The 16,005-nt window shown below is 40.3% G+C and overlaps 1 protein-coding gene across 1 annotated transcript in view; it reads left to right on the top strand.

The window, feature by feature from the left end:
- Nucleotides 1-8,683: 8,683 nt before the first annotated feature.
- The window catches only part of SLC2A9 (solute carrier family 2 member 9), a 146,651-nt gene continuing 139,329 nt past the window's right edge, over nucleotides 8,684-16,005 (top strand). The window contains exon 1 of the mRNA XM_068943379.1: nucleotides 8,684-8,839. The gene's annotated coding sequence lies outside the window, so the exon portion shown is untranslated. The remainder of the gene's footprint in view (nucleotides 8,840-16,005) is intronic.

Raw genomic sequence — 16,005 nt, forward strand, 5'->3', positions numbered from 1 at the left:
AAGAGACCAAACGCACAGGCTACTTGTTGATCCAGCCTAGGCAGAACAAAAACTGAGTTAAAGAAGTCCAGTTGTACTCTTCTGAATCAGCCCACCTGATTGCTTGTATGTGCAGCAGGCTGAAAAAGTGCAATCTCTTGGCCTCTAAACTGAGTGGTCAAGAAACAGTAACCTGGAGGTAGGAGAGGTGAGGAAGAACACCCAGCTACAGCATGACTCCTATTTTCCAATCTCAATTATGCAAGCAGCTCCCAAAGTTTAAATTTTTCTTTCATTATGGCTTCCCGTGATGGCTTAAAATGCCAGGTGTGTCATGTTTAACGATGTTACGGTTTTAAAAGGGGGAACAAACACTGAACTTTTATTTGGCTGTATTACAAGAAATGATTTTTTCCGAAGAGAATGTAAAACTTGGCAATAGCTGTGTAGAAGCAGAGCGTTGCTGCTAGTTTAAGCTTTCTCTTCAAAAACCCTGTTTGGCCTGAAAACTATGGGCTATTACAGAGCCTCTGCAAAACAAGAGATAGGGACAGCTGTTCACTGTCAGGTAACCCTATGTGTAGTAATGGATGCCATTCTTTTGGTTAGCCAAGTTTAAGATTGTTTCAGTTACTATACTTCTTCCCTGTTCCTGTGGTCTCTGTGAACTCTGTTCTGGCTGTTTGTGATGCAAGAGGTTGCAGAGATGGCAACTGATAGCAGGCTGCTCTTTAGGCAAGCTGTCAACCCCTTGCTTGGTCCGCTGTGAAACAGAAATAGCAAGAATGGGCTGTCATGAGGTCCTAAGTCCTGTTATCTCCAAATTCTGTTTCTTAGCAGGGATTCACAAATTGTGGTGACCTCAAAAGGAAATGCATGAGATACTCGTATGAGTATGAAAGAGATACTCATATGAGTATGAAATTAAGGCTGTAAATAGGAACACAATAAAAGGAGAGGGAAAAAAAAACCTTAGGTGTTGCTATACTAAGTCTAGTTGTGAATTTTGTAATGCTGCTTCAAGCCCTGACCAAGCATTGCCCTTCAAGCCCCTTTTACTCTTAAAGGTTTCTGCATTAGGCGTGAATGTGATTTAAGGTCTAGGTGGAAATTACTTGAAAACAGGTTTCACTTCACCATATCTGGCAGCTTGCCTGCTTTACCGTGAAAATGCAGCTTCATTAGGCCAGGGATAGATATAGAAAACGAATGTGACCTGTAATTCCTCACAAGGCTGTACTGCATGTTTTAACCCCCCCACCTCACCCCGCCAACAGTGTGATTTAATCCTGTTTGCCTGTTCCGTTTCTGCTGTGCTTATGCAAAGCATTGGCCTTCCAAGAAGTTGGTCTTTCCTGTCAGCCAGAAGCTAACGGCAGCTGTTCTTTGGAATATCAGCAGCAAATCCTAAATGGTGTCTTTAACTAGCAATTGATAAATGGAAAGGTAAAAGATATAACAGATTGTTTGGAGATAGAAGTCTGTTTTGTAGAAGGTTGGACATGTGATAATGAGAGTAAGAGACCCAAACAGATGTTCGGAAACCTCTGTTCCTCTTCTCAGTTCTTTTGCTTAACCATTACAGATTACAGCTTGGAGTGAGGGTAGCAACCTGAAAATCTTATTTGTATGAATGTTGTTCTTAAGCAAAAATCAGAAGCTTACAAGGTTTTTCAAGGTGAAATTTGCTTTTTATGAAGCTAAATTCTTGGATTCTCTGATTAGAAATGTATCCTACAGCATGTGTTAGTATGTCATTGCAGATACTGTTTCATGATTGTGGCATGAGGAGGGATTAGCAGAATAAACCTTTTCCTTACGATAAACTTAGCTGTTGCTATCTCTGCAATGAAAGCTTACTGAGGGGGGGAAAAAGTTACCTTCCTTGTTCCCAAGAGTGGAATTAATGCAATTTAGCTGGCTGAGTTGAGAACAAGTTATAAGTTCTCATATACAGAGCAAATGCTTATGATAAGAGACCAAGGCTCCCTGGAGAGGCTCAGGAATACAACTCATCAGTGAAAGAATAAATGCGTGCTTTTCACACTCCAAAGGACAGTTCCTTTGCGCAATACCAGTATTTTTACTGACAGGAATTAGGATCGTTAAACCAGTTCATAGAAACGTCGATGGAAGAACCCTGAAGGTGCCTTTCATCCCTCCATCTAGTCTAATGTCATGTTTGAAGCAGGGCTATGAACGATACTAGATCAGGTCAGTTCTGTGGGGGGTTTTTGTAGTTTGTTTGTTTTTTCTCTCTTTTGTTTTGTCTCTCCCTTTTCTCCTGCCCCCCCAAGTGAAGTTTTGAAAACTTAAAAGTCTGGAGATTACACAGCCTCTTTGGGTAATCTGTTCTAAGTTTTCCCTAATGTCCAACCTGAAACTCCCAAGATGGATTTTATGACCACTGTCTCTTGTTATATTTTGTGCTGCTGTCAGGAAGAGGTTTAACAATATGCCGTTGTTATTGCCCCCTAGAGTACTTTGCTTGTTACCTAGTGGCCACCAGTTGGATGTTGAGATGTTGATTACTGCACTCTCATCTCAGTTGGTCTGTTCTTCCAGCCCACATTCCTCTAGCTCTAAATTAGAATGCCATGGGAGAAGGTGTCTCAAGTCTAGGAATATCACATCTATTTTGTTCGCTACATCCACTTTACCATCTATAATGAAACATGTAGCTATCACATTGTTGAAGCACGATTTGCCTTTGGTAAGTGTTTATTGACTATTTCTTCTCATCTTTTAAGTATTTGGGATTGAATTCCATAAGGACTCCTTCATCTGTCTAGGGATTGCAGTGAAAGCTAGTTAACCTCTAGTTTCCTGGATGCTCCTCCCCTACACCACCAAAGCTGCAGCCATGTATCAGGTACATTAGCCATTTTCCAGTCATCAAGGCTCTCCTCTTATCAACGTGATTTTTTTCATGCATGGTAGATAACTATCTTAGTCGCATTGGCCAACTCTTTGAATAGCTTTGTGTGAGTCCCGTCACAGCCCTATGAAGTTGAATACATCCAGTTTTTGAGTAGTCCCTTACATTACTACCTACTAATAGCTGCCCCTCTCCTCTTCAAACCACACTGGTAGACGAGAGGTCTGGGAGTAGCCTTTGCCTTTGTAAACCAAGGCCAAAAAAAAAAGCGTTGAGCGCTTGAGCTTTTTCTATGTTGTATGGTGGTAGTTTATTCCTCCCGTTTAACAAGAAGTCCACTTTTCCCTGAGTAATTCAAAAGATAATATTGCTGTGTGTGCTGTTACCAATATCTGAAGCACTGCTGTGTTTCTCCATTAAAACAAAGATTGTAGAAGAAATACTATTAAATTTTTATGGCCTAGTGGCCTGGGACTTACAGTAAATATATTTAAAGTAAAACATATTTCTTAAACTCATTTTGAATTTATGGTCTTTTTTTCCTGGGATATCCAACCGTGTAGCTGTAATACACACTGTGTTCCTATGATAGGAGACTTGTAGAAGGCTGTAGGTTCCTGCATCAAGTTCTAGTTCGTGATTCATGCTGGCTCTATGTAAGCTAAGCTTAGATGTGTGTGCACACACGTGCCTGAACACAGCAGCATTAGCTGTTTTCTTTTCCTGTTTTATAGGCTAGCTGGCTACTAAGCATACTATTTAGGTAATCCTGAACTCCTGCAGTAGGGGTGTTTACTATTGATTCAGAGCAGCCAGCGTGTACTGCGGGCAGTCAGTCCCTAAATGTCTGTGAATTAAACTGGTTAGTTCTGATTTCCCTTAGAGAATGATAAAAGTTGTGAAGTGTGATTTATCTCACAGAAGGGATTTCATCTTGGATGCCCAGAAATGCTTGTTATTCCAGATTGCCTGGTTTGCATGATTTACAGCGAGTCTGTTCCACATGAACAAATGAGTCATTTTTATTTAGCAGCCTCAGAGAATGTGGCTTATCAAAATAATTCATGCTGAGTTGTCAGAGGATCTGACTACCTGAGAGCTGCTTAACGTGTCAGCCAGGTCTCAGTGCTTGATTGTTGATTTGCTTTATTCCGTAAAGCTTGCGTAGCATTAAAATGGGAAGGAGGGAATCTCCTCAGGGTAACAGTACCTGGAAGCATGCACATCCTAGGGTGAAAGTTTAGTCCAAATACATTTTAACAGGCGTCTGTGCTGTGATTCACATTCTCTAAAGGTAGCTGGAAGTAACATCAATTTCTGATTTAGCATAGTTGATCCCCCCTGCCCCTGTGTAATTATTGCCTGTATAAAGTCTGCAACCTGTGTACGGCCTATACAGCAACGTACTTGCTGCAGCATGTTCCCCTGTAGGTCTAGTATACAGTACGCTCACTTGTTGGAGGGCAGTACTGCTTTGTTCCTGCTCTGCTTAGTTTTCAGTACCAATATTAGTGCAGAGACTCTAGTGGTGGTAACTTCAAGATACAGACATAAGGCAGGGGTAGTGGTTCCAGGGTGGGGAGATAAGGGTGTGGGGAAGCAGTTGCACCAAAACAAGTTGAAGTTACTTAGAGACGCTCTTCCACCACTTTCCCAATGCTGTTTACTTGGAGATGGAAGATTGCCCTTTCTGCTGAGTATTTTTGGTTATCTTCAGAGTTTTCTTCCAGGATTTTTGAGAATCCACTTCCAAGCATTTAAAAACCAAATCTTCACTGCACACAGCAGACAAGCAAAGCTTTGCCTTATGACCACAGAAAGTCCTGCATCATGTAAAAAAGTTAAACAGGAAAACTGAGGGGGTGAGTAAGGGATTAAGAACAAACCACGTCAGATCATACATGTCTTTGATACCTGTGTATGTGTTTGATGCTTACTAGATTTAGACAGTGAAAATGAAAATGATTATAGATATCAAAAAAGGGCCAATTAATAGTTCCTTCTTTGCAACCAGTAGCTACTATATTCTAGGACGTGATTTAGCCACCAGAGTTGCCCTGTGCGAAGAACATATTTATAAGTATTAGAAGTCATAAAGGGTTAAAAAACCTGATAGTTACATTTCGTAATGTGGTATATATCTTTCCTAAGTTTCTAGATATAACGCAGGTGGCACTGATAGGAGACACTCTCAGTGTCAGGTTTAACCCCAAGATGAGCACGATGCCAGAACAGATACAGTGACCTGCGAGGACAGGCTCTAGCACCAGATGGCAGAGTAGCACTGTTAGTTTGCCTCTCCTACTTCTGCTTTCCCACTGTTTTCAGCTGAAGTTTGCAATATCCAGACGGACACTTTGAAACTATTTCTGTTTCAGAAACAACAATTGTGATGACCTGCAGCACACAGACTAACAAGGCTAATTCACGGCTCTGGCCAAACATATCTTGCATCCCTGCTATGTTCACGTGCAGACTACATAGTTTTTTACTGCTTTTCATTTATACAGTACCACCAGTGAACAAGGTACCATAGAATAGGGGCAGTTTGTCTAATGGGGAAGAAGACTGTTCAAGAAAGGGTTAACAGGCAGGGCTTTGTGTCAGATCACCATATTGTCATGTCAGTGAAGACAGATCTTTCTATTAGGTACTATATTAAAAAAAAAAAAAGTACAAGATGGCAGTAATCATCCCTAAAGAGATTATAACTTAAGCAGACAAAAAATGAAGAGATTAGAAGGTGGATAGTATCAGAAATATGCACTCTTAAATTCTGATTGTATTTATATAGTACTTATTTGTATAATGGCAAGTCTGTTATGAACTTTTCTTATGAGGAAGTGATGTCTGATCAAATTTGAATCAAAGACAGTGATGAGTTCAGCTTATAATGGAAGAACGAGGAGCTATTGGGAGAAACAAGCAGAGCAGGTAGTGGGAGAAAGATAGATGTACTGCAGTTTTGGCATCTGTAGTTGCTATAGCGGTTGAACCATGTGAAGTGAGTCAGTGTGGTGGTTGATGAATTAAGAAAAAATGAAGGCTGAAAAATTGGAGATATGTGCAGTGGCTTTGATGCTGAAACAAAATGTGAATGAATGAACCTTTATTTAACAAGGGCTCAGATCATCTAGGACTTAACACAAGTTAATTTAATTTCTTAGTTATTGTGGTCAACATAACTTGATTTATTGCAGTCTAAGTTAAAGAGAATTGCTGAGAGGGGAAGGAAAACCTACAGTGCATAAAGAAGCAGCAAAATCAGTTGTATAAAGAGGTGGATCCAGAGAGAGCTGCTAACTCTGCCCTGTTAACTAAAGCCCAGAGAATGTCACAGCTGGACTGCGCAAGAGTCAAAGACCAGCTGAGCCAACAAAGGGCTGATATGAACAGAAGGTTTTTCAGGGTGGGTGGATTACACCTCTTGGCCCTGCCAGCTGACTGCCATTCAATTTTGTGGGCAGCCTACTGCAGCAGACTGGTGTGGTTCTGCTGTAGAGGCTGTCCTGCAGCAGTGGTGGGTGCAGGGCCCCGAGGGCAAGGCGGGATGTGCCAACAGTAAAATGCTCCAGGGACACAGGGACAGCACCTAACCCGGAAGACAGCACCTGAGAAGGCTTAGGTCTCCTGGCTGTCTCCAGGCTTTGCTAGCATAAGTGTGCCGAGTAGGGCTGTGAGTATAAAGGACTGTAACACTTTTTGGTGATGCAGATATACTAGAAAAACCCTGAAGCACGGCATTCCTGCTACGAGGGAGGTGACTGACAGAAGTGAGGCTTGCTCGGTACTTGTCCAATATAGAAGTACCATTCAACAGTTCTTCTCATCTTTGTCACAGATGGTTAGAGCCACTAGAGAAGAAGCAGTGCTTCCACATGCAGAAGTAGGTTCCCTTGGTAATACTGTCAGTTCATCCACTCACATGCAGTATTTCTGGCAGGGCTGTGGAGAGAGGCTGACCACTATTCCAGCCACCACCTCAGCATCCTCCCAGAACATCCTACCACAAGAATACATGGACTCAGGCTGGAGGCTGCCTCTCCTAGCTGTCGTCTCCAGATCTGGTCTCTATCTTCGGTCTCCCTTTCTGTCTTTTTTCAAGGATGCCTCTTGTAAAATCGTACTGCTCTGGGAAATCTGTTTGCTCACCTCTGAAGGTGTACAAGGGAACTCCTCTGAAGTCAATTTCAGGGTACCAAAAAGGAAATGAGACTGTGGCCCATGCTGGATATGATGAAAATTAGCTGAGTTGAGTTGTCAAGGCTAAGTCTGAGAGAGTACTGCTAGTCACTTTGATGTGCTGTACAGCTGTTGAATTTGCTTGTGTAGTGTGAATTATGTTCTGTTTAACAGACCCTGGCTGGGCAGCAGGAAGGAAGGCTGCTGGCTTGGACTATTTGGTCTGTGGCACCCTGGTCCATGGGGGACCCTCTGGAGGAAAAGGGAGCTGTGCCTGCCCTCACCACGACCGAGTGCATTCAGCTCAAGACACTGTAAGAGCCTAATGCAGGCAAGCGGGCTGGGAAGCCTAGCAGGGAGAGCATTGGCCACTGTGGGGAATTCATGAGGAGACAGGTCTCCCAGGGGACAGAAAAAAGACAGTTTTCCTATGCATCCAGCGAAGACTGAATAGATTTTGCTGGAAACCAGGGAACTGCTGACGTTTGCTGATGTTTGGAGCAGGCCAGAAGGAAAGGAGTTGCCTAGCAAAGGCAAAAATTGTGGACAAATCTCTCTGTTTCTTCCCGTCTGAGTTTCTTTCTGAATTGAAAGTTCATAGTTCTCGTTTGTGTCATAATCAAGGGTCAAAGCCCTTTTTGCGTGTCAGTGCTGTACATTTTAAAGAAGTAGTACAGGTAGTTTACTTTTTTGAGCCGGGTTCCTGTCACATTAACAGGGATCGGGGTACCGGTTTTGTATAGTTTGAGTTCCGTGTATTTCACCTGACTTTTCTGCTCCTCCAAAAAAAAAACATTGGGACACTGGGGAGGCCAATATCATAACCAGTACTGGTTCCCACCATTTGGGAGCCTGTTAACAGACTCAAGGGCTTTACACCAAATTCTCCTTCTGCAGAGAAAAGACATAATGGTGTATCCATACTGGACAAATGGCTGAAGAAGAACAATTATTAACAGCAAGTAGCAGTAACATGCAGCTCAACCAAACTTAGAAAATGACCCTAATCCTGTCACAGTCTGAAATTCATGATGGTAGTTTCAGTTCCTTCTCAGCTATGCTCTGTCTTCTCCTACACAGTCTTGGATTTGATCAGATTTCAGATGCTGACAATGATAAGAATCTGCTTAATTTTTGCTAGGCCGCAGCCGCAGATAGACCATGGCTTTTGGTTAGAGTATCTTTGAATAGTGCTTCCCTGAGATCAGTCTTTCAAAGTATTCCCACTGGAAGATGCCTGTTTTATCCATATTAAGAATGTGGTACTGATGGCTGTCCACGTGGCGCTCTCCTACTTGAAGTGATAGCAACAAGCTCTCATCAGTCAGCCCGTGCCAGCTCTAACATGACTGACTCCATTCTGGTTCCCAGAAGGTCTTATCCCGACATCCCAAGGTCCTGCTAGAGCTTTAGAAGCTCTGTCCTGAGATAGAAGATACTTATGCTAAACCCTTTTCAATAATACTTCTTTCCGTTTCCTTGCACTGCAGTTTGTAAATGACCTGACCAAAGTACTCTCTCCAATAAGAGGTAGTATGGACATTGCAGATCAAAGGATATTCATTCCAAAGATAAGGAACTGCTCCCATCTTTATGAGAGGAAAACTTGAGAGAAAGTACAACATACAGTCACCCTGCTGTTTTTTCCCAGTTCCACAGAGAGTTTTGTGGAATGCGGCATCCATCAGGCACTGCGGGACAGTTCATTTTTGTAATCACGTTTATGAGTTAACCTTTATTTTTTATTTGTTTATTTTTTTTGAAATCATCTTTTCCTTCTGGCTGGAGATAGATGAAAAGGTAAGTCTGGCTTCTGAGTGATTATTTACGGAAAGATGAGTCTGCTTTCACAAGTATTCTTTTCAAGCCACTGCTAACCGTGGCATTAAACTAATATAAATATTAACATCTGGGACACCTGAATTACATGTTAAGCAACGATGTTGCAATACTGGGGTTTTAGAATATGGTGTACCAATGACTTAGCAAAATGAATTAAGTTCTACCAAGTATTCTTAAGTGTCTGGATATTTTTAAGGCAAAGAAAAGCAAGTTGGATAATGGGAATCTGAGCGTCAAAGATAACGTCTCCTAGGGGTGGTTTTCTAATTGGTGCCAGATTCTGCTTAATATAATAGATACTCTTTTTGAATATGAATATACCTGTTTGTTTTGCCACTAGGTTGTGAAGCTCACTTTAGATTACTTTAAATCATTAAATTTTAGGTTATTAGATTATGGCAGCAGCATAAAAAAATGCTATGTGAATACTTTTAGGAGGAATTAGTAAATAGATCAGAATTGTTTTCGCACAGCTTGCAAAGGTTTGATTTCTCCATGGCATCAGGTTTCTAAAAAGATAAAGTGACTTTCCTTTTTGCTATGCTTCTAGCTGGAAGTCAATAGCAGGAATTTCTTTAGTTTTGAAATCCTTTCTTCTTTACTGTGACCTAGGCAAGCTTGTAATAACAACAACACACTCTAACTGTAACAGTACTTGGTTTTAAACTGGAGTTGTATATGTAAAAGTTTCCATGCTGTATTTCTATATGGGGCGTGTCAATTATCAGCTAATGCACCTGTAATCAAATATCTAGGTGAAGTACTTTTAAGAGCAGCAGGATGCTGGTACTGTATGTATTATTGAAAGTATGCAGAACTGATTTGCACTATTTATTTAGCTGCTTAATGCTCTGTTTTTCTCTATTGTCTGTCTTGTTCGTTGTGAGTAATTACTCCCTGAATTCAGAGGAAGAGATCAAATGTCCACCAGCACTCATGTACGGGGATCTGGGGGGATTACCCTTTCCAAATGCGCTAACAGTGTGCCCACCTGCCTTTCACAGCACAAAAGTTCTCACCTCAGTGGTTGTAGCATGAAAGGGGCCTAGAGTTGTTCAATACCAGTGTATTTTGCTGTTGAGCCACATATGCCTGTCTCACGAGCATGGTAGGACTGATCCTGTGCCAGTACTATGCTTTGCCAAAACTATGTTCTGCATAGTATAAGTGACAGTTAATCAAGTGTAATTGATGATAGCATGATAATTTAATCAGGCCTATTTTATTATAAACAAGATTTTTTTCTGTGCATGCAGTAAGTGGAAGATTTTCTTTCCTGTTTGCTGTTCAACATGATTTTGCAATTTCACTGCCTCTTTTGCAATCTATATCATCACACGTTATGCCTAAGATAATACCTACATAATGATCATTGCCACATACTAGTAGATGTTATGGGAGAATTGTACTTAATGTTATACTGCTGTTACCTTATCTGCTACAGTGTTGTGTTAGTGCTTCTTTACCCATAAAAAATATGTTTTTTTCTTAGTCAAGAAAAAACTATGCCATTTATTACCGAAGTAATGTTTATTACCTGAGTAATTTATTGCCTGAGTAAAGTGTCATGCTAAAATAACTGCCGAAGGAAACAATTCAGGCCACTTCCGTGTGGTTTGTAGTTTGCTTTCAAGCGACTCCTGGTGAGACAGCAACCTGGGTGACATATTTCACGGAGTTTAAGGTCAGAGCAAACTGTTAGATGATTAAATCTGGCCTGATGCATATCCATGTACTTTAAATTTCACCCAGTGATGTTACATATTAAGTTTTCAGGGGATAAAACTACCCCACTGTCTGATGCTTCACAAAGATTGACCTCACTCTCTACCCCCACCAAAAATACCATTTCTTATTTTCACCAGGCCCAACAAGCCTGAAGCTCAAACACCCTACAGCAACGTACATACTGCAAAACAAGACAGTGCCAAGACTGGCCTTGGTGTGGACACCATATAGTGCTTGGATTTGCACCTGTCCTGAACGTTACAGCTTCTGAGGTCCTAAGACATAGTGCTTTTTATTTTTATTTTTTTGTTTATTTGTTTGTTTTTGAGTTCAAAGTGTCTGAAATAATTTAAGTGTTGTGTTGCAACCCAACAGGGAGGCGGTTTGATAATGTAGGGTGAACCGGCTGTGTTGCATGCCTTCAGGAGTCACCTAAGGGATATGTAGGAGTGCCTGAAGGTGCAAAGTCTTCTGGGATAATATTGGAGGACTGTGTAGGGTGAAGGAGCCAAACCTGGCGCAGTTTTGTTCTTAATGCCTAATAGGAATGGTCCTTGCAGTCTGCTGCCTCCCAGACTGGGCCTAGGTATTGTCTCATAGTGGGCTAGCTACCACAGATGAAACCATGCCACACACTAACAGTTACTACAGTGCTTTAGCTTGCTGCCTGGCCCAGTGTTATTTAGCAACATATCCATAGTCTGTAATTGTGTCAGATGGTAGTCCTGATCTAGAGAACAGGTTGTTCCAGCTGAGATTAGGACCCAGACACGAGTGGGACCTATAGACTCAAACCCAGCAAGAAGATCTGACACATTTTTTTTCACCCTGGACTCATGAGCCCTTGCAGAATTTGCATGCCTTCCTGGTAGACATAAATGCAAGGGGTTTTTTTGACTAATGATGGATTTTCTTTGAATGATGAGTTTTTTGACCGTGAGAGATGAACAATCACTCAATAATTCTGCCTTTTCTCTTCAGAAGCACCAAGAGTGAGGACACTGAATGAAGGACTTCACCTTCCTAAACATCATAGGAAATTCCTTGAGTCTATACCAAACTGCTAGTGTGTAGTAAAGGAACCATCTGGATGTAGACTCCCCCAATTTGCCAGAAAAAAGCTGACTTCAGTCACATTATATTGACATAAAATTGAAGGAACACAGTCATAGATCAGACAAAAATGTAGTGGCAACATCTTCTGTCTCCTCGCATCCTTTTCACTGTGGCTTTGCCGCAGCCATTAGACCTTCTGGATTTTTTTACAACAGTCATTCTCTCTTAACATCTGTAATACCTGTATACCATAGCAGTAGGATGAACATTTCCTGCTGACGCTCATGCAGGGCTTTTAACTACAATTATATCTCTGTCTCTTTGGAAGAGTTACTAACCCAGGCACTGCCTGTGATCATAGTTATTGATTAAAAAGTGAAGGATTCTTCCTTGTGAAAACCATACTACTACATCCTACAGCCTTCTGGCCTTCTCATGTATGCAAGGGTTTTGCTGCAGATTTCAATCCAGTTTGCTATGAAAGGTTTCTCACTGTGAGCCTTAAATACTGAACATAAGAAGGGAGTTTAGCATATTAATCCTTTCCAAACACAATCAGAGCATAAACTCTCCTCTCCAGCTTGGTAACTGACCAGAACAGAGTAGTTAGCTAGTCTATGATGCCCCGCTGACTCCAGAAGGAATCAGCCTGTCCTCTCAACAAGGCCAGTTATCTTGTAGGTTGGCACATTTGTAAATAGCTGTTTGCAGTACTGCTGTCAATATTATTAACACAGCTTATGCAGCTTTTAATAGAAATAATTATCTAGATATTACAAGAAATAAAACCAAAAAGTATTCTTCTAGAGCAAACCAAGTTCCTTGTCCATGTGTAGTTTATTTTTCATGTGGCCATAAACAGGTGAAAATTATAGTTGGGTATGACTTTGAGGTCTTAACTATGAAAGAGCAGTAACAGACATCCAAAGTGAAGGAAAGTCAAGTCATCTTTGAACAACCACAGAATGGCAAAGGTAAGACAAGTATTGAGGTGAAAAATGAGGTGGCAATACCAGACTAGGTTATAGGTTTAAAAGGGTAATTAATTTTGCAACAAGAGGTGGCCTTTGCATGCAGGTCAGGAGAACACTTCCTACCCTCAACCCCATTCCAATGTTGTGACCTTCAGCTATAAGGGGCTCATAACCATAATGAATTGTTTAGTAAAAAAACATAAGAGTAAAAAAGAGCCACAGTTTTAAAAATTCAGGCTTCTTTACCAGTAGACAAAAAAAGATGACTTGTACATTTTTGAGTACGTTACAACGTTATCCTTATTGCCATGACCGACCCATGACTTTCCTTAATAAGATACATGACAAAACGCAAAGGTTTGGAATCAGCTGTTTTATTACTTGTGCAACTAAATCACATATTTATATCATTTTTGGTTCATTGATTAAGCTTTTGCTAAATACTGCTGAGGCTTTATCCCAGATATGAGTAAGGAATAATCCTGTACTCACTCTGTTTTCTATTCTCCTTTTTAAAGAAAACTCACCACAAATCAGCACAAATTTCACGTCAGGGACTTTGAAGTTCTGTTCCAAATTCTACCCAGGGAATCCTATGAGCACCTTTGGAGATTACATATACCTAGCTGCAGCTAGCATTTGTCTGTGCATTTATAATGTGTTATTAATCTTAAAATGTGTTAGAAAGGAAAGAACTAGCACATATAGTGTCATAACATACTATCATATAGATTTTATACTGTTTAAATTGACTGAACCCATCCCTGTGCTCTCACTTGGCTCTAACATATGGAATGATATTGGAAAACCGATGAGTTGCAGAGATATCTGCCGTTTCTCAGCGTAAGTGTTGAGCTGCCCCAGCAATACATCCTAGAGTTGGATGGCCCCATTTCCTCCTACTGGCATTAAAATGACTGACAACTTTCAAAAGGGACTTTTGAACCGAAAGGAACAAGAAGAAGGATAGCTTTGTTAGTTCAATGCTCTCCTAAGGTGGAAAAGCAGGGTATACTGCCTAGCCAATCGACTTTGTGCCGTACAGAAGTACCCAGAGAAATGTTAGTGTGATATAGAGGGGGAATCATTTTGTCTAGCCATTTTCACTCCTATAGAAAGAAAGATGCATCAGGATACTTCACAGAAGGCCTATTCTGACAAGTAAATTTGAAATTTAAAAAAGGCCAAAAGCTTTCATTTTTCAGAAAATTATTCAAATTAATCAGCAGCAAGAGAGCCAATAGATGAAAGGCCAAACTCAGCCTTTGAACTGCCAAAAGCTATGAAGAGGGTCTTCCTTTACACAACTGAGTCCCAGGGCACTTCATCAAGAGAACAGTAAGGATCTGCCCTATCATATAGTATTTGTTGTGAGGGTAGATTTAATCTTTAATAATGTATTAACAAGAGCTTCACTAGAAGAACATACACAGGTGTTACCTGAATATTCCCAGCTTTGCTGTCCAGGCTCCCTAGCCAGGAGCACTCAGTTCTGAGTTCTTGTGGTTGAATGAGGCCTGTCACTACGGTGGAAACAGGGTACTTATTTTATTGCATGTCCTCTTCAGTGGGTAGTCTGTTACATCAGCCACTGAAAGGAAGAGACGCTTTTCATTTGAGGCAACTGGAGAGAAACTATTCCACAGCTCCTTGATATAGGATGTGGATGCTGCTATGCTAGCATATTAATACACTTTTGGAAGGAGAAGAAAATAGAAAAAGGATGAAAAAATAAAACAAAATCTTGACAGTGTTTGTACTCTCTTAACATAGCTAAAGTGCAATCTTCCTTTAACATGAATTAGAGCCTAGTGAAGTGTACAAACTTCAACTAAAAGCAAACTCATGAAAATTTCTCCTTGTTGAGCAGCAGGATTTGAGCATAGCAAAAGATTTGTCTTTCCTGTTCACATCAAAACATTTGTAATGTTATGCTTTCTCCTAGTCTTTTTATGTTGATTTCACATCATTCTGTTTCATCCAAAATGTTTACCTTACCAATGTGGCTTGTAGGAGAGTTGAACTTTGATATATACCAAAGAGTTGGCAAGAAAAGCCTAGCTCAGACCAGGTTAAAAGAATGTTACTGACTTATTTTGTGTCTAATATTTTCTGGCATTTTCTTGCATTTTTGAGGGAATTCGTGGTAAAATTGCACAAGGGAAATTTCATCGGGTTGACAGGAGATTTTTCTGCTCTCTAAGGAGCACAAGTATATCACATGCATTTGAGCCAGCAAACTGGGCAAAACTTAATTTAGACAGGAAGTCACTTGCTGCCTCAGCTTCTGGAAAGCCTGTCAAACATACACTTGGCTGTCATAGTTATTTTGGCATCAGCAAATGTCTCCTTCCCAGTTCTCAAATCTCTTTTATAGATCAGAGAGATCAATCACTACAGAGATGAATCAATATAGAGATGACTACAGATCTCTCTACTTACAGATTCTATATTTGTTCATTACTTTTGGCTTTTCTAGAAAAACTTGGATTATTTTCTTTATTATTGCTACTTTTGGAAAGAAAAATTTGTTATATATGGTCTCTCCTGACTTTTCTGGGCCATTTGTGAAGGAGTTCTTTCAAACACCATTCTTCCTACAAAGTGAGGTCTGTCACACAAGGGACTGCATGATAGGGTGCTGAGACCTTCGGTATAACATTTTAATGATTAAGAAAAAAGTTTTAAACCTTTTGGCTCAGAACTAAGCCCTCTTTGTTATTTTTTCTCTCTCCTGGCTAAGTCTTCCTGTGCATAATGTACTCTTTTCTCTTCTAATATCTAGTTTCTTTGTTCAGTTTCTGATAATTTTCTCTTGGCACGTTTTGGAGAATGATTCTGACCTTGGTCACACTGATATTTTATCAGTTAAATCCTGTCAGTATCTATCTCATTTACGACAACACAAATCAATATATGGAAGGGTGTTACCACTCTCTGATTGCCAAAGAACAAGATGTCCAAGAATGAAGGATGCAATGTGTGATATTCTTTGACTTCTCCTGCACTCCATTCACAGTACTGAAGTTCCTTTTCTTCCTTCAGGTCTGTTTTTCAAACAATCTTAGAACATTTTTTCCTGTATGAATATCCCAACTTGATTAGAAAAAAATCAGCTAGCTAAGATTGCCTTCTGGGATGTTGAAAAAAAGATCACAGCATGACAATGATGTAATCTGGACTATCACTGTTAACAATGTTCACTTTTTATTGAAATGTGTTTTTCTGAGAGTGTTTCATTTTAGATAGATTTGAGAGAACACATTAAAAAGGAAAACTGAAACCAAGAAAGTCTCAATTATTAAAAAATAGGAAAAAAAAGGCTTTGTTGCATTGACTTTCACTAAAACAATAACTATTTTCATG

This window comes from Struthio camelus, chromosome 4 (genome assembly GCF_040807025.1).
Source record: "Struthio camelus isolate bStrCam1 chromosome 4, bStrCam1.hap1, whole genome shotgun sequence".
In the NCBI taxonomy this organism is placed as follows: domain Eukaryota; kingdom Metazoa; phylum Chordata; class Aves; order Struthioniformes; family Struthionidae; genus Struthio; species Struthio camelus.